Raw genomic sequence first — 25,851 nt, 5'->3', positions numbered from 1 at the left:
TGAAATCTGGTTTTCTGTTTGTAGCTCCGCCCACGTGTGCAGGTGGGCCGCGAGACCCCCAGAACATATCACCCCAGGTAGTGAGGGATCTGCATACCAAGTTTCGTGCAAATCGGTCAAGCCGTTTTTGAATTACTGTGAGAATGGCAGCTTTTTACATTTTTTCCATTGACATGACTGTGTGAAATCTGGTTTTCTGTTTGTAGCTCCGCCCACGTGTGCAGGTGGGCCGCGAGACCCCCAGAACATATCACCCCAGGTAGTGAGGGATCTGCATACCAAGTTTCGTTCAAATCGGTCAAGCAGTTTTTTAAATACTGTGAGAATGGCAGCTTTTTACATTTTTTCCATTGACATGAATGGGTGAAATCAGATGTTATGTTTGTAGCTCCGCCCACGTGTGCAGGTGGGCCGCGAGACCCCCAGAACATATCACCCCAGGTAGTTGGAATAACTGTGAGAATGGCAGCTTTTTTTACATTTTTTCCATTGACATGAATGGGTGAAATATGATTTTCTGTTTGTAGCTCCGCCCACGTGTGCAGGTGGGCCGCGAGACCCCCAGAACTTATCACACCAGGTAGTGAGGGATCTGCATACCAAGTATCGTTCAAATCGGTCAAGCCGTTTTTGAATTACAGTGAGAATGGCAGCTTTTTATATTTTTTCCATTGACGTGAATGGGTGAAATCTGATTATCTGTTTGTAGCTCCGCCCACGTGTGCAGGTGGGCCGCGAGACCCCCAGAACATATCACCCCAGGTAGTGAGGGATCTGCATACCAAGTTTCGTTCAAATCGATCAAGTCGTTTTTGAATTACTGTGAGAATGGCAGCTTTTTACATTTTTTCCATTGACATGAATGGGTGAAATCTGATTTTATGTTTGTAGCTCCGCCCACATGTGCAGGTGGGCCGCGAGACCCCCAGAACATATCACCCCAGGTAGTGAGGGATCTGCATACCAAGTTTCGTGCAAATCGGTCAAGCCGTTTTTGAATTACTGTGAGAATGGCAGCTTTTTACATTTTTTCCATTGACATGACTGTGTGAAATCTGGTTTTCTGTTTGTAGCTCCGCCCACGTGTGCAGGTGGGCCGCGAGACCCCCAGAACATATCACCCCAGGTAGTGAGGGATCTGCATACCAAGTTTCGTGCAAATCGGTCAAGCCGTTTTTGAATTACTGTGAGAATGGCAGCTTTTTACATTTTTTCCATTGACATGACTGTGTGAAATCTGGTTTTCTGTTTGTAGCTCCGCCCACGTGTGCAGGTGGGCCGCGAGACCCCCAGAACATATCACCCCAGGTAGTGAGGGATCTGCATAGCAAGTTTCGTTCAAATCGGTCAAGCAGTTTTTTAAATACTGTGAGAATGGCAGCTTTTTACATTTTTTCCATTGACATGAATGGGTGAAATCAGATGTTATGTTTGTAGCTCCGCCCACGTGTGCAGGTGGGCCGCGAGACCCCCAGAACATATCACCCCAGGTAGTTGGAATAACTGTGAGAATGGCAGCTTTTTATATTTTTTCCATTGACATGAATGGGTGAAATATGATTTTCTGTTTGTAGCTCCGCCCACGTGTGCAGGTGGGCCGCGAGACCCCCAGAACATATCACCCCAGGTAGTGAGGGATCTGCATACCAAGTTTCGTTCAAATCGGTCAAGCCGTTTTTGAATTACTGTGAAAATGGCAGCTTTTTACATTTTTTCTTTGACATGAATGGGTGAAATCTGATTTTATGTTTGTAGCTCCGCCCACGTGTGCAGGTGGGCCGCGAGACCCCCAGAACATATCATCCCAAGTAGTGAGGGATCTGCATACCAAGTTTCGTTCAAATCGGTCAAGCCGTTTTTGAATTACTGTGAGAATGGCAGCTTTTTACATTTTTTCCATTGACATGAATGGGTGAAATCTGATTTTATGTTTGTAGCTCCGCCCACATGTGCAGGTGGGCCGCGAGACCCCCAGAACATATCACCCCAGGTAGTGAGGGATCTGCATACCAAGTTTCGTGCAAATCGGTCAAGCCGTTTTTGAATTACTGTGAGAATGGCAGCTTTTTACATTTTTTCCATTGACATGACTGTGTGAAATCTGGTTTTCTGTTTGTAGCTCCGCCCACGTGTGCAGGTGGGCCGCGAGACCCCCAGAACATATCACCCCAGGTAGTGAGGGATCTGCATACCAAGTTTCGTGCAAATCGGTCAAGCCGTTTTTGAATTACTGTGAGAATGGCAGCTTTTTACATTTTTTCCATTGACATGACTGTGTGAAATCTGGTTTTCTGTTTGTAGCTCCGCCCACGTGTGCAGGTGGGCCGCGAGACCCCCAGAACATATCACCCCAGGTAGTGAGGGATCTGCATACCAAGTTTCGTTCAAATCGGTCAAGCAGTTTTTTAAATACTGTGAGAATGGCAGCTTTTTACATTTTTTCCATTGACATGAATGGGTGAAATCAGATGTTATGTTTGTAGCTCCGCCCACGTGTGCAGGTGGGCCACGAGACCCCCAGAACATATCACCCCAGGTAGTTGGAATAACTGTGAGAATGGCAGCTTTTTATATTTTTTCCATTGACATGAATGGGTGAAATATGATTTTCTGTTTGTAGCTCCGCCCACGTGTGCAGGTGGGCCGCGAGACCCCCAGAACATATCACCCCAGGTAGTGAGGGATCTGCATACCAAGTTTCGTTCAAATCGGTCAAGCCGTTTTTGAATTACTGTGAAAATGGCAGCTTTTTACATTTTTTCTTTGACATGAATGGGTGAAATCTGATTTTATGTTTGTAGCTCCGCCCACGTGTGCAGGTGGGCCGCGAGACCCCCAGAACATATCATCCCAAGTAGTGAGGGATCTGCATACCAAGTTTCGTTCAAATCGGTCAAGCCGTTTTTGCGTGATCGCGGCACATACACACATACATACACACATACATACACACATACATACCTCCAATTTTATATATATAGATTAATCCTGTTTGTATAAGCATTTAAATATTTGGCCGAAGGTTATACTGTATTTGGTTTAGATAAAGATTATGGGAAGATGGCTTTAAAAATCCATCAGTTTTAGAAATTTATGCTCAGAGGTGCAAACAGAAACCTTAATCACCACCTTAGCTTCAGGCTGTACAATGACAGATATTTACTCTTTGACAAATGAATGCCATCTTCAAATAATACTCAATCACTTTTGGGCAAGAATCTTGCCAGATGTGATTAATCTGTTCAGGCTGTAGCAAAATAAAAAAAATAATTCTTACAGAAAAATAAATTTTATCATCCTAATACATCATTATCATACGTTTAAATAAGATGGCACCTTTCCCATAGGATAACAGTTCTATTCCTGTCTAACAGTAATTTATAGTTGTATTTTTCTTTATTTTATTATTTCTTGCAACACCTCTTTCATATTTTCTGATCCAGCTCTCATGATAAACCAATTCTGTTTTTCTTCCCTGCTGCCATAATATTGGAGCCAATTTACTAAGTTGCATTAAGCGCTAGCATGTGTCTAATGCAGCAAAAATGGCCTAACGTAATAAAAATAATTACCAAAAGAAAAAAAATTTGATCATGTTACTCCCCTACTAAAAGAAGCACATTGGTTACCCATAAACTATGGAATTACATACAAAATAGCATCATTTACACACAAAACTTTACTGAATAGCTCCTGCATTTTTAGAAAGACTTCTACTCCCTTACGTTCCAACAAGATCTTTAAGATTTGAGGAGAAATCTCTCCTCTCAGCCTCCTCACTTAGATTCATTTACTCGAGGAGGGACGTGATCTTCTGTTACAGCACCTCAAACCTGGAACTCGCTTCCAATTTATATTAGGGAAGAAAAAAATCACTTAGGGCTCGTTTTACGAAGGTGTGCTAGTGTTTTTAGCACGCACTATAGCGCGCACTAGCCGAAAAACTACCGCCTGCACAAGAGGAGGCGGTAGCAGCTAGCGCGTGCGGCATTTTAGCACGCGCTATTCCACGCGTTAAGGCCCTAGCACGCCATCGTAAAAGGAGCCCTTAGTAAGTTCAAAGGTCTCTCGAAAAGCTGGCCCTTTAAGGACGCTTTCAACTGAGTTGCTTGAATTCTAGATTAGAGAATGACACGGGGAGAGATCCCCGCAGTGAGCCGCGGGGAGCCTGCGGTTTGGCTGCGGGCTTCAGAGACTCTATACTCAAATCGCCGCAGACACGGGGAAAAAAGTTTTCACCGCCCGCAGGCGCAGGTGAAAAGATTTGTCCCCGCAGGCCAATGTACCCCCTTCAAAGAACCGCTATTTACCGTGTCTTTACCGTGAGTCTTTGGTCGTGACCGGGTGTCATTTTTTTCCCGGCGGCCATGTTTGTCTTCGCGTGGTCTGTCTCCTCAACCCGACTTGCACGTTGCCGCATTGACTCCGCCCCCTAAGAAGAGGACCAATCGCTACTGCCACACCTGTAATTAAACCTCATTCGCGGCTTTCTCCTCCCTCTGACGCGTCACTGATGACGCTACTGTTGGGAGGTTTGCTGCTTTCGCTGGGAAAGTCGGAAAGGTTCGGCGGGGGTTCGGCTGGGAGGAGGTTCGGGGGTTCGGTCTGCCTCGGTGCTCCAAGGCCTGGCGCCATTACCTTTTTCGCCCCTCCCGCCCCCCCCCCCCCTTGGTACGCTACTGCTCTCCAGCTTTCCTTAGTTTGCCGGTTTTCTTTTTCGGCCTTGTTCTCTGCCGGGTCCTGCCTACTTCCTGTTTTCATGAAGACAGAACCCGACAGAGAGGAAGGCCTGAAGCGGGCAACAGAAGTGAATAGTGAATGCTGCTGGCAGGACATCGAGGAAGGAGCAGGGTGAAATCGGCTGCTGGCTTGGGGGTGAGTGTAGGGAAAGAATCGTGGAAGTGGAGAAATTGGCACGATGAATTTTGCTTCACCTATATTCGTGTTTTTGTATAGTTATTAACTAATATTTAACTAAGTTTTAAAGTTTTAAAGTTTTACAGAATGTTTCCTTTATACGTAAATAAAAAAAAGTATATAAAATCGTACCCGTTTGAGGCTTTTATGTATGCAGCGGTGACGGTGACGGGGCGGTGAATGGGGTTGCAGTGGCGGTGACGGGGCGGTGAATGGGATGGCAGTGGCGGTGACGGGGCGGTGAAGGGAATGGCGGTGACGGGGCGGTGCAGAGGATGGTGAGACGGGGACGGGGCGGTGACGGGGACCAATTTTTTCACCTTGTCATTCTCTATTCTAGATAACTCAAACATCCTATAGTGGACTAAAATCCTCTAAATGAAAATTAAGTGGGTAACTATTTCCCATCCTATTGTTTTAACCCCTATGTTCATTTTATTTGTTTATGAATTGTAATTAAACCTATCTTCCTCGTGTCCTGTAGTGTCGTAGTTTTAACAATTGTGTGGGTTTTGTTTTTGTTGTTTTTTTCTTTTCTTACCCTGATTTTATTACTCTTTGTAAATCGCATTGGATTATGATAGTGCGATCAAATCAAATTTTTAACTAAACTTGAAACTTGATGTGCATGTTCTGCATTAGTTTTGACATCTGCATGCACTAAAGGGCAAATTCTATAAACGGTGCTTAAGTTTATGGCGCCTAGCAATTGACAAAGCTGTAAGAAAAAATGATTTAAAAATTGTTTAAAAAATGTAGGCGCCTACAAAAATGGCACCTTCATCGTGTCCACGGAGGTGCCTTAGAATGCCTAAGGTCGAATTGGGCATAGTTAACGCCACAATCTTAGGCGTTCTTAGGCACCTGCGTAGACGCAATTCATGTCAAACATAGGGGCTGGAAATGTATGGCCTTCAAAACTCTGCCCTACAGCTCTGACGCCTTTGAGCTAGCCGTGATTCTACAAATGGCGCCACTGCATGATTGACATGCGATCGGCGGCTGTTTTAAAGGTGGCCGCTGATATTGGCGCCGCCTGTAGAATCCGGCCCTAAATGCATTGCATTTATTCATTTATTTTTATTTTTGGGAGGGAGCGCGTCAGGGGAAGAGAATGGGCACGGAAGTGCTACTCCGCTAGTACATTGATATTAGCATACACTAACTCAGGGGTAGGCAATTCCGGTCCTCGAGAGCCACAACCCAGTCGGGTTTTCAAGATTTCCACAATGAAAATGCACAAGATTAATTTGCATGGACTGCTTCCATTGTATGCAAATCAATCTCATGCATATTTATTGTGGAAATCTTGAAAATCCGACAGGGTTATGGCTCTCGAGGACCGGAATTGCCTGCCCCTGCACTAACTGAACACATTTCTCCCTCCGTATTCGCGGTGATAGGGGAACAGCATGGCTGCGAATACAGAAAAAACGCAAATAACTTTTTTGTATGCTATTCGCGGGTTTTCTGTAAAAAACCCTAGAAAAGGCACAAAACCGTGAATAACCTGACCCGTTACTGTGCGACTGTAAAGGAAAGTATGGGTCTGGATCCTGAGAACTGCTTCCAGAACAGAGCGCAGGGCTACCACTGCAGGAGGGAGAGAGCAGTAACCTGCTGTGGTATGGCAGAGGACTTCCGGATCAGACTGCGCACCTGGCGTTGGCAAATGCCAGGTACAGAGTCAACGCGTGCACTCGGTGGCGGGCTAGGGCCTCTGGGAACAGCGCTGGATCCTATCAGTTCATCGGCCTCCACCTCGGCTGCAGGTTTCAGGTGATTCCTCTAATTTCCTGTGATGTAAATTTGGGGGCGGAGACTGCGTTCAATCAACCGCGAATAACTGAAACCGCGGATAATGAAATCACACATACGGAGGGGGGAAGTACAGTGGTGCCTCGCATAACGAACGCCTCGCACAGCGAACGCTGCGCACAACGAACTTCATGTCTTGCTTCCTACAACGAACTTCATTTCACACAACGAAGTCGCCCGAGCTGCATCCTTCCGTGCAGGCACTGCGCTTAACTGCCCTCTCTCCGCCTGGCTCCCTGTGCAGTGGCGGACCGTCGGCTCGCAGGGGCCCGGCGCCTACTGCTGATGCGTTGGGGGGGCGGAGCTACTCTCGCCGCTTCCCCGATGCTAGAAAAAAAAAAAAATGAACAGTTAAGTCCCAGTTTTTGCCGCTGAGACTCTGCCCTCTCTCACTGTAAAATTAGACTCTACTTAGTCTGTCTTTAAATTTAAAAAATGTGTGTTGTTTTAAAAAACAATTATGTTTTTAGATGTATCTAAATAAAAATAATAACAAAAAATTTATCTTTTTTTATGTCATCTTAGCATATTTTATGCTACAGAACGAATTATTTTTTTTAACATGTATTGTTATGGGAAAACGCGTTTCACATAACGAACTTTTCGCATAACAAACTTGCTCCTGGAACCAATTAAGTTCGTTGTGTGAGGCACCACTGTATATTGCAGACTTAAATCAGGAGCATAGTAAGGTCTCCCAAGTTAATATTTTAAAATGGCTGTGTATTAATGGTAAACTAGAAAAACCCGGTGGTTACCTATTAATTAAATAAAATATATAAACCACCATTAGCCAAAATAATACTGAAAGCCTCAGATCATGGAGTTGCACCCATTCCGGGTTTTCTCAAAGGGACAAGCCAAATTGTTCTCTTACTCCTGCTTACATCACCGGCTTGAACTCATCCTACCTACCTTTTAAACTCAATTAATACTTCAGTACTTTAATTCATTAAGTATGCGTTCAGCCAAAAGAAGCATTGCTAGAGATATTTTCCATGATGCAGCGGGGACGTAGTGTATCCCGTGAAACGCAGGCCACGTCAGATGATCAAAAGTAACAAGCAACGGCCTTGGTTATCTAAAGCAGGAGCTTTACAAGCAGAAATGAATTAAAGAAGTTTACAGCACGAATGCACTTTACAACACAGCACTTTTAAAGCACCAGTGCACTTTCTTAAGATAAGTACTTTTTTCTGTCGGTTCTGAATTCCAAAATGAGCTGTTAGGTGATTGAGCAAGTGAATTTAGTATGAATTAGAAGATTTACATTAGATGAATTTTATGCAATATTTTAAAAAAAGAAAAAGTAATGAATTAAAGTATTGAAGTATTAATTGAGTTTAAAAGGTAGGTAGGATGGGTTCAAGGCTCAAGCCGGTGATGTAAGCAGGAGTAAGAGAACAATTTGGCTTGTCTCTTTGAGAAAACCCGAAATGGGTGCAACTCCATGATCTGAGGCTTGTTCCCTTATCTATAAAAGACTGTATTATTTTGACTAATGGTGGTTTATATATTTGATGTGTATTAATGGTAACAGTAATTCAACAATTAGAAAAAAGGCTTTTTTATGGCCTTGCTAAAAATGGGCTTAGCACCTGGAAAAGGGTGTGTTAAGCCCATTTACTAGTGCAGCTTAATAAAATGGCCCAATAATGCAGTAGCTCACTGTGCTGAAAACCCAAATCCCGAACAGCTGCAAACTTTCTAAGAGTGAAACTGGGGGAGGAGGGGGTTGAAGAATTGTTCGGGATTTGGGTTTTCTGAAGCAGCTTTGACAAAACATGTCAGAACCCAGCAATGGAGTAAAAGATAAGTGAAACAGTGTGAAATACTAAAAATTTACTACCGTTTAAGACGGGCATTTTCAACAACATGCTGTGATTGAGAAGTAGACTAATAAATATCCATTAGGTGAAAGTGGGATTAAATATCATAAATAATTAACAGATTCTCCACTTTATTAGCTGAAAGGTCAAATCTAATGGAAGATAAAGCCTCAGGTCTCATCTGGTAGAGTTTAAAGCTCAAACCATCTCCGCCCACATCATTGGCTCAAAAAACTTCCCTTTAGAATGACCCTATGTCACTAAGGTTCTTAATAGGAACTGAGATTTTAAACAACAGTTCTGATTGGTGTGTTGCTAGATTTTTATGATGTCCCACAAGCAGCCAACGTTTCACGGGTGCTAGCCATTTCTTCAGGGCTCCCAGACTTTCATTTGCCTTTCACACTTCTATAAAATAATTTAATGAATGGTATTTCACTTTTGTGTCCATAATCATATAAAATGATGTTACTCACTAAGCCGTTGCTTCTTCGATCTCACCAGTTCTGGGGTGCACAGCAGCATTCAGAGGCCTAAAATATCCCTGGATACTGTAACAAAGTAATGGAATCGCTGGCTCTGTACTAGACTGGTTCTCCTTCTACTTCTCTGATCAAAACTTCAAAGTCAATTTCAACAATTCCACTTCTGCTCCCATCTCACAAACATACGGAGTCCCACAGAGTTCTATTCTTTCCCCCTGTTCTTTAACATATTCTTAAATCCCCTACTAACTCTGGCACATTCAATTGGATTTACCGTCTACACATATGCTGACAACATCCAATTACTCCACCCCTATCAACCCAACAATCACAGATGATATCCAGGAAATAAACACAAAACTTGACAAAATTAGGTCTTGGCTGATCCACAATAAACTTTATCTAAATGTAGCAAAAACAAGGGTTATCTTATTCCCTGCCTCTGACAAAGAAAATCTGAGCAGAGCTATTGTATTGAACAGACTCCAGCCCCATTCAAACCGATACTAAAATCAAACTCTTGGGGGTCATCCTCGACACAGACCTCAATTATCATGATTAAATTAGTGCGATAACCCAACAATGTTTCTATAAACTCAGATTAATTTGCTCAATTACATCGCTCCTTGACCCCTCTTCTATTCAAATTCTGATTCACTCACTGGTCATTTCGCAAATTGACTACTGTAATTCTTTATATCACGGCATCAGCTCATTCAAAATATGGCCATCAAACTCATACTTAGGGCAAGAAAATATGATCACGTCACTCCTTTACTCTGCGAAGCACACTGGCTCCCCATATCACATCGAACAACATAGAAAATTCTCCTATTTGTCTTTAAGATTAAACAAACAAATTCTCCAGCCTTTCTCGACAAACTCCTTATTCCCTATGCCCCATTAGGGGCAGCAATGGGAGGAAGGATAGAAGCAGCAGCCGCCAAAATAGAGAACAAACCCTCAGCATCTCAAGGGGAGAGATTTCCAAAGGCTACAGGGGAAATTCTACAGCCCTTAGAGGAAATGCCAAGCTTTTTCATGTTTAGGACTTGAAGAATGGAATAAGCTCCCATCTTACATCAAGCAGCAGAGAAATTTGGGTGCTTTTAAGAAACTGTCGAAACGCCACCTGTTCTGTATTATGAAATATTTGAGCTGATTGGGCAGTTGGAGTGGAGTTGTTTCACTATATGATCAGTGTGGTAGGCTTTGGTAAGGAAAGATTGATGTCTGTATCAAATTTGTTGTTATGTTTTTATTTTTATGTCCTATTACTATGTGGAACTTTTAATTGTTGTATGTTGATTTTACTATGTATGCTATGTTGTGCTCTGTTTTGTGAAAGGCTGATTATAAATAAATCAACCAACCAACCAACCAAAACATGAAGATTATATTTTAGCATTTATGTCCCCGTGTGAGATTTTTTGCAGATTTCCCAACTTGGTTTACTAAAATCTATCCAATCATTATACTGAATTACAACTTTTGATAATTTCTGTTTTTTGGGTTTTTAAAAAAAAATTTAATTTTTACATTGCTGTTGGTGCCAAGGTGGCTTATTGAAAAATTGTTGCACAGCCCCTTTTAAGAAATTATTTCAATCACCATTATAAAAAGTGGTCTTAGCATGCCCCTACATGAGTCTTTTCTTCACGCTAGAGCCATTTTACCTTCAGCCATAAAAATATCTTTTTCTCTTTTTCTTGCGTGGCAAATAACAGTCTTTTCCAGGGATCAGTTGCGGGATTCGTTTATGGGAATAGGGCAGTTTGTGGAGTGATGGGGTAGTTGTATAGATGTAGTTTTGTGGTTATGGGTAGTTGAGGATTGTGGAATAATTGGGCTGAGAGGCAGTTGGGTGAGGATGGGCCAATTTCAGCATTCTGGTTCAGTTGCAAAGGGATAGTTTTGGAGATCCCTGGCGTCTAGTTGAGAGCACGAGGGAGCCCCGGTCACTCCTGCTCTGTTGAAGTCCTAATGTCAAAATGACACCAGCAACCCCTCACAGTATTATCCCCAGGGGTCAGGCAGCCAGGTGTAGTAGCTAGAGCTACAGCCTGAGGATGTGGGTTCAAACCCCACGCTGCTCCCTGTGACCCTGGGCAAGTCACTTAATCCTCCACTGCCCCAGGTACATTAGAATTGCCGCTGCTGGGTCAGACCCATGGTCCATCGTGCCCAGAAGTCTGCTCTCGCGGTGGCCCTCTGGTCAAAGACCAGCGCCCTAACTGAGACTAGCCCTACCTGCATACGTTCTGGTTCAGCAGGAACTTATCTATCTTTGTCTTGAATACATGGAGAGTGTTTTCCCCTATGACAGACTCCAGAAGAGCGTTCCAGTTTTCTACCACTCTCCGGGTGAAGAACTTCCTTATATTCGTACGGAATCTATCACCTTTTAATTTTAGAGAGTGCCCTCTAATTCTCCCTACCTAGATAGACTGTAAAACCCACCGGGACAGATAGGGAAAATGCTTGAAGTACCTGTATGTAAACTGCTTTGAGTGGGTTTTAAAACTACCAAAAGCAGTATACAAGTCCCTTTCCCTTTTGGAAGGGACAGTTACGAATTGGCGGCACAATTGTGGGAAGTAGTTTTTAGGTCAAGGTGGAAGACTGGGGTGGTGGGGAGGTTTTTGAGCTATAAGGAAAGATTTGTTGGGGTGGGGCAGTTTTCAGGGTGGAGAGGCAGAGAGCATGGTAAGTTCAAAGGCTGTGTAGTAATTGCATATGTTATTGCATTTTAACAGCAAAAAAAAAGGTGCAAAAACTTACCACACTTGAGTTGAGGAACAGCAAAATGCTTAGTATAGAAGCAAGCTTCACATCTACATGTGATTTTTTTTCCAGTGTTATTCCAGCTGTGTTATATGATTGATGAAAGCATTTTGGTATAAGATCAATTTAAAAATAGGTTTGTATTGCACAGAGTTCTCAGATGAGCAGAAGGTAAAATTACTCACTACATGGTGTCTCTATTCATCTTATCAGAGGCATATGCAATTTTAATGAGTTTTTCCCCCTGTAAAAAATGAAATTGATGCTGATACTTAGTTTAAACCAGTGTTCTTCAACCTTTTTACACCTATGGACCGGCAGAAATAAAAGAATTATTTGGTGGACCGGCATCAGTCTGCGGACCGGCGGTTGAAGAACACTGAGCTAAGTTGTGGGCCATCTGGAAGCCTTCCCTCTGATGTTGCAACAGGCGCAGGACGTGCGTAGGAAGCCGCTGCCCGTGGCTTTGTGCACTGAGTCAGTGAGGAAGAGGGAGCCGGCCCAAAGATAACGCCGCATCAGTCGCACCGCAAACCAGCAGTTGATGAACACTGTTTTGGGACTGATGCACATGCCGGCCCTGTGGACCGGCAGGAAATTTCTGTGGACCGGCACTGGTCCATGGACCGGCAGTTGAAGAACACAGGTTTAAACCACAAACCTGCTCTCACGTTAGGCTTTAATTCTGACCAAATGACGGCACAACACCCACTGTATAACACATAGAGCCAGAATTAAAGCCTAATGAGAGAGTAGATTTTTGGTTTAGACCGGGTTGCTTCTCTCTTCATTTAGGTTTGTGGCTTTAGATACTTAGGGCTCCTTTTACTAAGGTTTTAGCTACAATGCCACGAACACTAAACGCTAATGCCTCCATAGAGCTTGCGTTAGTATTTTTCGTTTAGCATGCACTAATCTTTAGCGTGCGCTAAAAACGCTAGCGCACCTTAGTAAAAGGAGCCCTTAGTTTTAAAGCAGAGAAAAACAGAGCTGCCTCTTGGTCTTCATACACTCTCTGATTATTTCTAAATTGGATTACTGTAATGCTTTATACAATAACTTGCCTCAAAAGGAAATACGACGTTTACAAATTATTCAGAACACGGCAATAAAAATTATTACCAATTCAAAAAAGTTTGATCATGTCACATCCCTTCTAAAAAGTGCCCATTGGCTACCAATTCCACACAGGATAACTTATAAATTAGCACTCCTGACATTTAAAATTCGGCAAACACAACAACCTATCTTCCTTGACAGACTCCTATTGCCCTATGTTCCTTCACGAACACTTAGATCAGCAGAACAAAATCTTTTGACAATTCCATCATTGAAAATCATAAATACGAGAAGAACAGAGATTTTTCCTATAACAGCTCCACAAATTTGGAATCGACTTCCGTCTTTCATGAGGGAAGAAAGACAATTAGATAAATTTAAAACCGCTCTCAAAACATTTATATTTAACTAGTCGTTAAGCCCGTTACATTAACGGGTGCTAGAATTTATGTCTGTCTGTATTTTTCTTTCTGTCTCTTTCCTCCCTCCATTTCCCTGTGTAGCGCTGTCTCTGCTTTCTTCCTCACTCTGCACTCTCAAGCTGTAACATTACTGCTTAGCTTTTTCTCCCTGCAAGCATCTCTGCTCTCTTTCTCATCCCCAGTCTCTTTGCTATTTTTCTCTTCTTGCAGGGGTCTGCTCTCCTTTCTCTATATGTTCCTGATTCCTGCAAACTTCTGTTTTCTCTGTATGCTCTTGATCCTGTGTTTCCCTGTAGGTGTCTCTTCCTTTTTTTTTTTTTATTCCTTCTTCACGTATGGTTGATTTATTAAAAGTTTTTATATTTTTCCTATTTGTTGCATGCCTGTCTCTTTGGCCGCTGTATGTTTCTCTTTTTTTTGCTTTCTGTGTTTGTTTGTGTTTTTTTGCTGATTGTCTACTTGGTCGCTGTCAGTCTGTCTGTATCATTGGCTGCTGTATGTCTGTATGTCTTTTTTGCAGTCTAACTCCTTGGTCACTGTATTTCTGTATGTCTTTTTTTCCTGAATTTATCCTTGGGCATTGTATTTCTTATTTTTTCTGTTTGTCTCCTTGGCTGTTTGTATTTTTTTTTTGCTGTCTCCTTGCCCACTGTCTCTCTGTCTGTCTACTTGGACGCTGTATGTAAGTATGTCTGTATTTTTTTTTTGTTGTCTGTCTCCTTGGCTGCTGTATGTCTGTTACTCATTTTTTTCCTGTGTCTCTCTCTCTCCTTGTCCTCTGTGTTTTGTTATTTTTTCAGTCTGTCTCTTTAGCCCCCTGTCCTTCTGTGAGTGTCTGTGTGTCTCTCTCTCCTTGTCCTCTGTGTTTTGTTATTTTTTCAATCTGTCTCTTTAGCCCCCTGTCCTTCTGTGACTGTCTGTGTGTCTGTCTCTCCTTGTCCACTGTTGTTTGTTTGTTTTTTCAATCTCTCTTTAGCTCCTGATCCCCTCTCACTGACCCTTGCGACTGCATGTTATTCCGGCTGGGTTTCCATGGCAACCCTGCTCGCGAGTCTGTGAGTGTAGGGCCGTTTTGTTATTTCCTTGTGGGAAGCTGTCCGGGTCTGGCGGCGCTGTGTAGGGCGGAAGCAGGGAGGCGGGGCCTCAGCACCGGCCGGGTGGCTTGCGCCGCCGGCCCCCAGGAGCCCGAGGCCGGCGGCGGGGGAGGCAGGGACATGCCTGGCGTGCCATGGTGCAGGAGGAATGGAGATCGGTGGCTGGCTGCGGTCCGGCTTGTGGAGGCGATCGGCTGGTGACGTATAAACGCGCATGCGCACTCCTTCGGCCACAGACCTACAGCGCACGGAACACGCAAATAGGAGTGCGCATGCGCGGCTAGCTTTTTATTATATAGGATGATGCTTTTTAGCATTAAGTTCAGAAACAGTTGAAATTATTTAATAACAGGGATATTCAGATAGATTCTTCAAATACCAGAAACTAGCCTTATAAGGCAAAAAAAAAAAAAAAATCTCACCCTTAATGTGTTTACCTTGAATGTTTCTTTGCTTTTAAAAATTATAGTTTTTCCCTTTCTTTCCTTTTGTTTCTTGTAAGTCAGTATCAATATTAGTATTGTTTATATGTTTTCTTTGTAAATTACTATTTTAATATTTTTAATGTAAATCGCTTAGAAATTATATAAGTGTTTAATCAAATTTTTAATAACACTCATGACCGGATTGCACTTTTGTTACTGGTGGGATGCAGTGTTATATTGAGTCAAAAAAATGAAACCTCCTGCTCATGGGAGAATCTGAAAAAATGTCCAGGTATGTTTTCCATTGAATTTGATCAGTTCACCATGATTTATAGCTATCACAACTGCTTTATGCAGCTTCGTTCATCAGTATCTTTGGGAAGATCATTGGAATTGTTGCATTGCAAAATATCTGAGAATCACCTGGGATACAGACAAAGTTATACAAGCCAAACAGGCAAACAAAAAAATATTTACAGCTTTTTAATTAATAAGAGGACACTTCCTCTTGAAAACTAGGCTTTGATTTACTAACTGATTCAAAATGCAAAGCAGGACAGAAAAAAAAGCCGTTAGTTAAAGGCATGATTTCTTTGTAAAATATGTTTTTAATGAATGCTCATAAGTTTTAAAAGCCATCAAAATGAATGGAAAATGCAAATTTTCATTGGTGTTCATGTCAAGAATATATCCTGTTCTGTGGCTGTGCAAAATCATTTGTGATCAGATCAGACATAGGGCCAGATGTGAACAAGGCTGCCCTGGAACTTCAATAAGATAAGTTGCTCTGCATTTCATATTCTGCTCTTTTCACTGGTTTTCAGCATTATATCTGCTTAATTTCTCTTCTCATCCCTGTTTCTTACTAAAAAAAAAAAAAAAAAAAGCACAAAAAAATAAACCCTTCTCTTTCCTCTGTTAAATCTTATTTCCTCTTCCTCTTCATAGGAAAAAGGGTAAGACTTTGTTAACTCTAATTAAATCCTGGTGCCTGTGGCTCAGGGTGACTAAAGTAGGGAAAATCCTGTTATAAATCCTATCTTTTAGGGTAGCACTGATAGAACCTGCATTTTTGTTTAAAATACTGTGTTTTAGGTGGTATAGAGCCTATATTTCTGTCTTACTAGTATTCAGCCATTGTTTTCTGCTGATTAGGTGGAGAAGGGAGGGGCTCTGTTTTACTTCTAAGGTTAATTGCATTATCTTTGGGACATTGCTGTGAACAAGGCTGCCCTGGAACTTAAATAAGATAAGTTGCTCTGCATTTCATATTCTGCTCTTTTCACTGGTTTTCAGCATTATATCTGCTTAATTTCTCTTTTCATCCCTGTTTCTTACTAAAAAAAAAAAAAAAAGCACAAAAAAAATAAACCTTTCTCTTTCCTCTGTTAAATCTTATTTCCTCTTTCCCTTTCCCTTCATAGGAATAAGGGTAAGATTTATAACCCACCAACCCCAGGACTATATTATTCATATATAGAGACCCATATAATCAGGACTACTCAAAGCAAGTCACTTCACAACCAATCAAGATGACCTTTATTCTATGCAATCACTGTGGTGCTTTAATTCCAAGACATACTATTTGGAGGCTTAAGGCTTGCCCCATCTGTCTTCAACTTGCCAGTATTAAGGAGGAGCTCTGCAAACTTAAACAGGAATTGAATACAATTAAAGCAGCTTCCATTACTCCACAAAATCATACCAACTTACCACCTCTATCTCAAAGAATAAAACAGCCCAGGAATAAATGGGTCACAGTAGGCTCAGGAAGACTGCGACATGTAACACAGAAACATCCACCTTCACTAATATTACCTCTACAGAATTCCTTCACTCCACTAGTGCACTGCGATACTCAAGAAAACAGAAGGGAGGTGGGACTGGAACCAATGAAGGTAACTCAAGAGAACAAGCGCACCCTAAGTACAAATAAAAAAGCCAAAAACAGAAAACTATTACTGTTGGGGGATTCCATCATTAGAGGCATTAACCTTGGAACACAGGGCGAGGAGACCAAAATAGTGAAATGTCTTCCAGGATCCTCAGCTACCAGGAGTTCCAGGCAAATACTGACTATAATTAAGAAAGAAACTAAGGATTTTAACACTGATGTTGTTATCCGCATAGAACTTCACGGTATTGCGGTATATAAGCTGTTATTATTATTATTATTATCCATCTGGGAACAAATGACCTGGCCAATAACTCCACACTTGCAGCACAGAAAGCTTTTCGGGAGCTTGGTGAGGGCTTGAAACCTTTTGTAAAGACTTTAGCTTTTTCTGAAATACTGCCTGCATATGGAAAGGGAGAGCAAAGAGTGAAAAACACAGAGGACTTTAATAGATGGCTCAGAGCCTGGTGTCATCAAGAAGGCTTCAGGTACATAGGAGGATGGGGAAATACATGGAAGGACAAGAAGCTATATTGCACTGATGGGCTACATATTACTACAGCAGGAAAAAAAAACCTTGCAGAGAAATTTAGACAATATTTTTCTAGGCATTTAAACTAGAAGGTGTATGTACGAAGGACAATTATAGAGACCACCCCCGGCAAAAGAAAAGATGTAGTAAAGAAGTGATAGTAGTAAAGGCTGCAACATAAGCAATATCAGCAACTCATTTCTTAGTATTGCAACGGAAAGTGAAACGACACAAAAATCCATACGAAAAAGGAGATTATCGCTGAAAAATAGCTGGAAAGCGATGACCACAAATGCTCGCAGTCTAAGCAACAAAGTTCATGATCTGCAAGCCCTGATGTTAGAGGCAGATCTAGATATTGTTGCTATCACAGAGACATGGTTCAGTGAATTACATGGATGGGATGCAAACATACCGGGATATAATCTTTTTAGGAAGGACAGAGATGGTCATAAAGGTGGAGAAGTAGCTCTCTATGTAAAGATCAATATCCAAGCGACCGAAATGCAAGGGACCTGGGGAGAGGAAGAAGCGATATGGATTGCTCTGAAAAGAGAAGATGGAACTTCTATCTACGTGGGTGTAGTCTACAGACCTCCGACTCAATCGCAGCAAATTGATAAGGATCTGATTGTGGATATCCAAAAGTTTGGAAGGAAAGAGGAGGTTCTGCTGTTGGGAGATTTCAACCTGCCAGATGCGGACTGGAATGTTCCGTCTGTGGAATCGGAAAGAAGTAGGGAAATTGTGGATGCCTTTCAAGAGGCTCTGCTCAGACAAATGGTGACGGAACCTACAAGGGAAAAAGCGATATTGGATCTGGTCCTCACAAATGGAGAGAGTATCTCTAATGTTCGAGTGGATGCTCACCTGGGAAGTAGCGATCATCAAACGGTTTGGTTTGATATAACGGCTAAAGTGGAGAGCGGCCGCACGATACTTAAAGTCCTAGATTTCAAACGTACGGACTTTAATGCAATGGGAAAGTACCTGAAGAAAGAGCTGTTAGGATGGGAGGACATAAGAGAAGTGGAAAGACAGTGGCCTAAGCTGAAAGGAGCGATAAAAATGGCTACAGACCTTTATGTGAAGAAAATCAATAAAAACAAGAGAAAAAGGAAGCCGATATGGTTCTCCAACCTAGTGGCTGAGAAAATAAATGCGAAAGAGTTAGCGTTCATGAAATATAAAAAAAACCAAGAAGAGGAGAGCAGAAAGGACTACAGGGTGAAACTGAAAGAAGCCAAGAGAGAGATACGTTTGGCGAAGGCACAGGCGGAAGAACAAATGGCTAAAAATGTAAAAAAGGAGATAAAAAATTTTTCAGATATATTAGTGAAAGGAGGAAGATAAAAAATGGAATTGCTAGGCTAAAAGATGCTGGGAACAAATATGTGGAGAGTGATGAGGAGAAAGCAAATGTGCTAAACAAATACTTCTGTTCTGTGTTCACAGAAGAAAATCCTGGAGAAGGACAGAGATTGTCTGGCAAAGTTACACGAGAAAATGGAGTAGATTCTGCGCCGTTCACGGAGGAGGGTGTTTATGAGCAACTTGAAAAACTGAAGGTGGACAAAGCGATGGGACCAGACGGGATCCATTCCAGGATACTAAGGGAGCTCAGAGAGGTTCTGGCGAGTCCTATTAAAGACTTGTTCAACAAATCTCTGGAGAAGGGAGTGATTCCTGGGGATTGGAGGAGAGCGGATGTGGTCCCTATTCATAAAAGTGGTCACAGGGATGAAGCAGGAAACTACAGGCCGGTGAGCCTCACTTCAGTTGTTGGAAAAATAATGGAAGTGTTGCTGAAAGAAAGGATAGTGTACTTCCTTGAATCTAATGGGTTACAGGATCCGAGGCAACATGGCTTTACAAAAGGTAAATCGTGCCAAATGAACCTGATTGAATTTTTTGATTGGGTGACCAGAGAGCTGGATCGAGGACATATGCTAGATGTAATTTACTTGGATTTCAGCAAAGCCTTTGATACAGTTCCTCTTAGGAGGCTGTTGAACAAACTTGAAGGGCTGAAGTTAGGACCCAAAGTGGTGAACTGGGTCAGAAACTGGCTGTCGGACAGACGCCAGAGGGTGGTGGTTAATGGAAGTCGCTCGAAGGAAGGAAAGGTGACTAGTGGAGTCCCTCAGGGTTCGGTGCTGGGGCCAATCCTGTTCAATATGTTTGTCAGTGACATTGCTAAAGGGTTAGAAGGAAAAGTGTGCCTTTTTGCAGATGATACCAAGATTTGTAACAGAGTAGACACCGAAGAGGGAGTGGAAAATATGAAAAAGGATCTGCAAAAGTTAGAGGAATGGTCTAATGCCTGGCAACTAAAATTCAATGCAAAGAAATGCAGAGTAATGCATTTGGGGATTAATAATAGGAAGGAACCTTATATGCTGGGAGGAGAGAAGCTGATATGCACGGACGGGGAGAGGGACCTTGGGGTTATAGTGTCCGAAGATCTAAAGGCGAAAAAACAGTGTGACAAGGCAGTGGCTGCTGCCAGAAGGATGCTGGGCTGTATAAAGAGAGGCGTAGTCAGTAGAAGGAAGAAGGTGTGGACGCCCCTGTACAGGTAATTGGTAAGGTCCCACTTGGAGTATTGTGTTCAGTTTTGGAGACTGTATCTGGCGAAGTACGTAAGAAGACTTGAGGCGGTCCAGAGGAGGGCGACGAAAATGATAGGAGGCTTGCGCCAGAAGACGTATGAGGAGAGACTGGAAGCCCTGAATATGTATACCCTAGAGCAGGGGTGCCCAACGCGTCGATCGCGATCGACCAGTAGCTCAGGAAGGCAACGTGAGTCGATCGCAGAGCCCATCCCGGGCTCTGTGATAGACTCGTGTTGCCGTCCCGATCTACCGGGCCTATCAGCCTTCCTCTCCCCGACGTCAAAGACGCCGACGCCGGGCATTAGGCTGTTTTTGTCATTTCGGGGAGGGGGGGGCGTGGCGGCAGCAGCAGCAACAGCCTGAAAAAGAAATCATCCTGGCCCGTGTCGGTGTCATACTCCGGAACTTCTACCTCTTCCAGCAGCCCTCTCCCTTCTACCTGCTTCTGGCCACACCCCCTGCTCCGCGGCTCTCTTCGGCAACTCAGCAGCAGCGATCGACACAAGCTTCTGACGTCGAGGGCCTACCCTCTGCGAGTCCCGCTTGTTTCAACTTCCTTTTTCCACAAAGGCGGAACTCGTAGAGGGAAGGCCTCGATGTCGGCAGCTTGTCTTGATCACCGCTGCTGATGAATTGCTTAAGAGAGCCGCGGAGCAGGGGGGTTTTGCCAGGTGCAGGTAGAAGGGAGAGGGCCAGATGCAGGACTCGTGGGTGAGGGAGCAGAAGAGAGAGAGAAAGAGAGAGGGGAGGGAAACAAAAGGAAATATTTCATACTGGGCTGGGCCGGAGTGGGGGGAGGGTGGAAAAATTCTGGTTGGAAAGATTCTGGCTACAGGGTGCATTAACAAAGGAAAAGGGGGGAAAGCTGAAAATGGAGATAGTGACACAAAGAAGAGAAAGAGTAAGCAGGACCTACTGAATAAGGATAGAGATACAGAGGGGACATGAAGAGGAGGTGAAATAGAGACATAGAAGTAATGCTGAAAAAGTGTGCGTGGGGGGGGAGATAAAGACATTGAAAGGGCAAATGGTGAACATGGGGTAAAGACAAGGACAGAGACAAATGAAGATTCTGAAAAAGTGGTGAGATAGGGATATAGGTGAGATGGACACAAAGAAGGGTGATGCTGGAAAATAGGTGGAATGGTAATTCTGACAGACACAGAAGGGAAATGCTGGATCAAGGAGAGATGGGGCTCAGGCTGGATGGAATGAGGAGAAATGTCTTGTTGGCCCGGAACTTCCTCTCCTACGTCAGAATTGACGTCAGGGAGCGGAATGCTGGTCAGTGCGATGCTTCTGCAGGGAAAGCTTGGGACGGCGGTGGCTTGGGGGCTGTTCCCCGATGGCGGTGGCAGCAAACCGAGTGGCTTGGGGGAGGGCATGGAGAAAGAAAGAAAGGAGGCAGACAGGGAGACAGAAAGAAGGGGGAACAGGGAGACAGAAAGAAAAAGTTGGGGGAGAGAATGAGGTCTGGAGGAGAGGAAACATACAGGAGGCTGAAAGAAAAGAAGCAAGATTGGATGCACAGTCAGAAGAAGAAAGTGCAACCAGAGATTCATGAAATCACCAAACAGCAAAGGTAGGAAAAATGATTTTATTTTCAATTTAGTGATCAAAATGTGTCGGTTTTGAGAATTTATATCTGCTGTCTATATTTTGCACTATGGCTCCCTTTTACTAAACCGCAATAGCGTTTTTTAGCGCAGGGAGCCTATGAGCATTGAGAGCAGCACGAGGCATTCAGCGTAACTCCCTGTGCTAAAACCTACTATTGTGGTTTAGTAAAAAGGGAGGGGGTGTATTTGTCTATTTTTGTATTTTGTTACTGAGGTGACATTGCATAGAGTCATCTGCCGTGACCTCTTTGAAAAAACCCGGAATATGAATAATTAACATTTTCTCTGCCTTTCAGTGTGCTTTGTGTTTTTTTTTATTTTATTTTATTGTTGGTAGATCATTTTGACTTAGTCATTATAAAAGTAGCTCGCAAGCCCTTAAAGTGTGGGCACCCCTGCCCTAGAGGAAAGGAGAGACAGGGGAGATATGATTCAGACGTTCAAATACTTGAAGGGTATTAACGTAGAACAAAATATTTTCCAGAGAAAGGAAAATGGTAAAACCAGAGGACATAATTTAAGGTTGAGGGGTGGTAGATTCAGAGGCAATGTTAGGAAATTCTACTTTACAGAGAGGATAGTGGATGCCTGGAATGCGCTCCCGAGAGAGGTGGTGGAGAGTAAAACTGTGACTGAGTTCAAAGAAGCGTGGGATGAACACAGAAGGTTTAGAATCAGAAAATAATATTAAATATTGAACTAGGCCAGTTACTGGGCAGACTTGCACGGTCTGTGTCTGTGTATGGCCGTTTGGTGGAGGATGGGCAGGGGAGGGCTTCAATGGCTGGGAGGGTATAGATGGGCTGGAGTAAGTCTTAACAGAGATTTCGGCAGTTGGAACCCAAGCACAGTACCGGGTAAAGCTTTGGATTCTTGCCCAGAAATAGCTAAGAAGAAAAAATTAAAAAAAAAAATTAAAAAATTAAAAAAAATTTAAATTGAATCAGGTTGGGCAAACTGGATGGACCATTCGGGTCTTTATCTGCCATCATGTAATGTAATGTAATTTATTTCTTATATACCGCTACATCCATCTACTATGTTACTATGTGCTAAGATCCTTCTCCCATTTTGTTTCCAAGGAGATGGACCATTCGGGTCTTTATCTGCTGTCATTTACTATGGGCCTCTTCTGTGCTAGCAGTTTGTAACACGGTGAGCCGCACTGCTCCCGATGCTCATAGAGTTCCTCTGAGCGTCGGGAGCAGTGCGGGCCATTCAGCACGGCTTTCTGCGCTAAAAACTGCTTGCATAGTTTGATAGAAGAGGCCCTATGGATTACTATATAGCTTATTGTGTGACTGAAAACTGATTTCCAAATGGCACTTGTAGTTGCTGTGGGAGTGTCAGTACCTTGGGTTCAATCTGTCCTCCTGGATTAGCACCACAGTTACTGGAACCCATTTTTTTAATAAATTGACCTGGAAGATCTTGGTCCTATCCCTCTCTGGTTAGGACACTTTGTAGTTGATGGGCCCCATCTTTTCTATTATCTCATACGGTCCTTGCCATTTAAGAACATAAAAACATAAGAATAGCCTTACTGGATCATGCCAAAGGTCCATCTAGGCCAGTATCTCGTCTTTGTGGAGGCCAATCCAAGTCATAATTACCTGGCAAAAACCTAAATAGTAGCAGCATTCCTTGCTACTATCCCATGCCTGTCTCAACAGCAGACTATAGACTTTTCCTCCAGGAAATTGTCCAAACTTTCTAAAAACCAGCTACTCTATCCGCTCTTACCACAACCTCTGGCAATGTGTTCCAGAGCTTAACTAGTCTCTAAGTGAAAAAATATCTCCTCCTATTGGTTTTAAAAGTATTACTCTGTAACTTCATTGAGTGTCCTCTAGTCTTTGTAAATCTCAATGCAGTAAAAAATCGATCCACTTGTACCCGTTCTACACCACTCAGGAGTTTATAGACTGCAATCATATCTCCCCTTAGCCATCTCTTTTCCAAGCTGAAAAGCCCTAACCTTTTTAGTCTTTCCTCATACGAGAGGAGTTCCACCTCCTTTATCATCTTGGTTGCTCTTCTTTGAACTTTTTCCAGTGCTGCTATATCTTTTTTGAGATAAGGATACCAGAACTGAATACAATACTCAAGGTGAGGTCTCACCATTGAGCAATACAAAGGCATTATAGCATGTGGGATCTCTTGGATAGAGAAAGAAATAATGGTTACTATGGATGGGCAGACTAGATGGGCCATTTGGCCTTCATCTGCCATCATGTTTCTATGTTAACCATCCCTTTTCTAATTGAAAAATTAGCATGAGGCCAGCAAAATTTTTTATTATTTTTTTGTAATTCTTTATTTAAACACAGACATCTGTATAACTATGATATGCCCACCCCAAGTTTCATTTGCTCAAAGTAAAAATCAGAACGATATATAAAAGAATCTATACAGAAGTAGCATATGGGATAATACACAATGATATTTGTTATTATAACGGTAAAAATTGTTTAGAGATTGATAAGAATTTTTGTGTTTATCATCTAATTGCCCCATTCTTTACTATTCAATGTTTCACATTGGGAAGATGCTTTAAGGCTTTATTCTGTAATATCTTATAGGAATATAAATGGCATCTTAGCATTTAGCATGCACCAAATTGGTTAGTACCCGTTGATGAATTCCCCCCATGCTTTTTTTTTATTTTTTTTTTTAACCAAGGCTTAGTAGAAATTAAAAAGTAGAAATTAAAATATGTGTGTTTTCTTATGCTGCACCTCTTCTGTGGAAAGTTTTACCTCTTCAGTTGTGTCTTTTGAGAACAACTTGCTGTGATTTAGAACAAAGATTAAAGCAGGCTTATGAAAAGGTCTTTGAAAATGTAAGTTAATTCTTTGAGCAGGCCTATGAAAATTCATATTTCTATTTTTGTATATTATTATTTATTTATTTTTTACAGGTGCTTTATTGATGTGGAGTGCTTTTTAGTAGAGAGCCATCTAGTTGCCATTCCATTTATCTGAACAAAAAAACTTAGGAATAAAAAGAGACGCCTTCGATCGCACATAAAACATAGACACAAGCTGAAAAGATGAGTGTAAATAGATAACAACACATTGTAACTTGCGACAGACATCTTTTTGAAGAAGAGAAGCTGAAGTGTAGCACTTAAATCTTTATGTTCAGCAGTTCTGGATGTCTCCGTATAATCAATGTATCAAGCAGTTCTTCTCTAGATTTTGTTCCATCTAATTGCACCACATCAACACTGAGATCTTCCATTATCTTCTTATGTTTAAAGAACAGTGTAGTTTCTTGAACTGAGAAATAATTGTGAATAAGCATATTAAAAAATAAAACTTCTTCTCTTTTTGCATTCTTCATAGGGAATAGAAAGAAAGTAACATTGGTTGAATATATCAATTAGTGGCTTGTAAGTGTACAGAAGAAAACCTTCCACAATAAGAATATGAATAGTTTCATCTTCCTTCTCTGACTGTTGCGAAACATCAGTATTATTGACTCCATGTGAATGTTCAAACTTGACTGGGTTTTTATCCAGGCTTCGATGGTACTCATCATAGCTTCCATATCCAGTGAATTGATAACATCATACTGCTTAAATCCATCTTCAACTGCTATCTGATCCGGAGTCTTAAAGAAATCATCTTGATGTACTACGCAACAGTTTGGTAACTGATTGACAAGTTTGTTGGTAAGAGTTGTCTTCCCATCATTGGTAACGCCGCCGATTCCGAAGATGTACTTCATGGTGAAAATCAACAAAAGGGATGCCCATTCCCTCCTGCCATGCCACCCCCCACCCTACCCTCTGCATGAGAAAAAATGGCAGGAAGGATGTCCTCTCCCTTCTGCCATGTCGACCACCTCCCCCTCTGTGGAAGTGAAACAAGAGGAGGGATGTCAACTCTCTCCTGCCACCAAAGGCCCACCCCTTTGCCATGTGCCCCTCCCCTCCCCCCTTCCCCTACAAAAAAGGCAGGAGGGATGTCCACTCTCTTCTGCCACCAGAGGTCCCCCGAAAACCCCTGCATCTTTCAAGGAAGTTGGGAACAGGAGGGATACTCAGTCACTCCTCCTCCAAAACCCGCCTGTCCAAATTGGTGGGCCTTCCCCTCCCCGGTGCATCAAGTGATGCACAGGGAGGGACCTAAGGCCTTGATTGGCTCAGATGCCAAAAGCCCCTCCCTTTAATAATAAGTGCAGTCTGCCTTATTATTGGGTGAAGAAGATGTAATGGAACGATTTATGAAAGGAATTGACCCCAAAATATCCACAGAGAAGAAAATCCAGAGAAAACCATGCAAGCAGTGTCTCACTTGTTTCCTACGTATTCACCTTTATAGGACCCCTCAGGGACCCCTGAAAAAGAC

At 42.5% G+C, this 25,851-nt stretch overlaps 1 protein-coding gene and 1 pseudogene across 2 annotated transcripts in view; both read right to left on the bottom strand.

Moving 5' to 3' along the window:
- The window catches only part of ADAMTS12 (ADAM metallopeptidase with thrombospondin type 1 motif 12), a 521,425-nt gene that overhangs the window by 443,829 nt on the left and 51,745 nt on the right, over positions 1–25,851 (bottom strand). The window lies entirely within an intron of this gene.
- On the bottom strand, positions 24,626–25,228 carry LOC117356838 (annotated as a pseudogene).

The sequence above is a fragment of the Geotrypetes seraphini genome, chromosome 1 (assembly GCF_902459505.1).
Source record: "Geotrypetes seraphini chromosome 1, aGeoSer1.1, whole genome shotgun sequence".
NCBI classification, from domain to species: Eukaryota; Metazoa; Chordata; class Amphibia; order Gymnophiona; family Dermophiidae; genus Geotrypetes; species Geotrypetes seraphini.
Note: the sequence above shows the minus strand (reverse complement) of the source record. Positions and strands in the feature narration are given on the sequence as shown.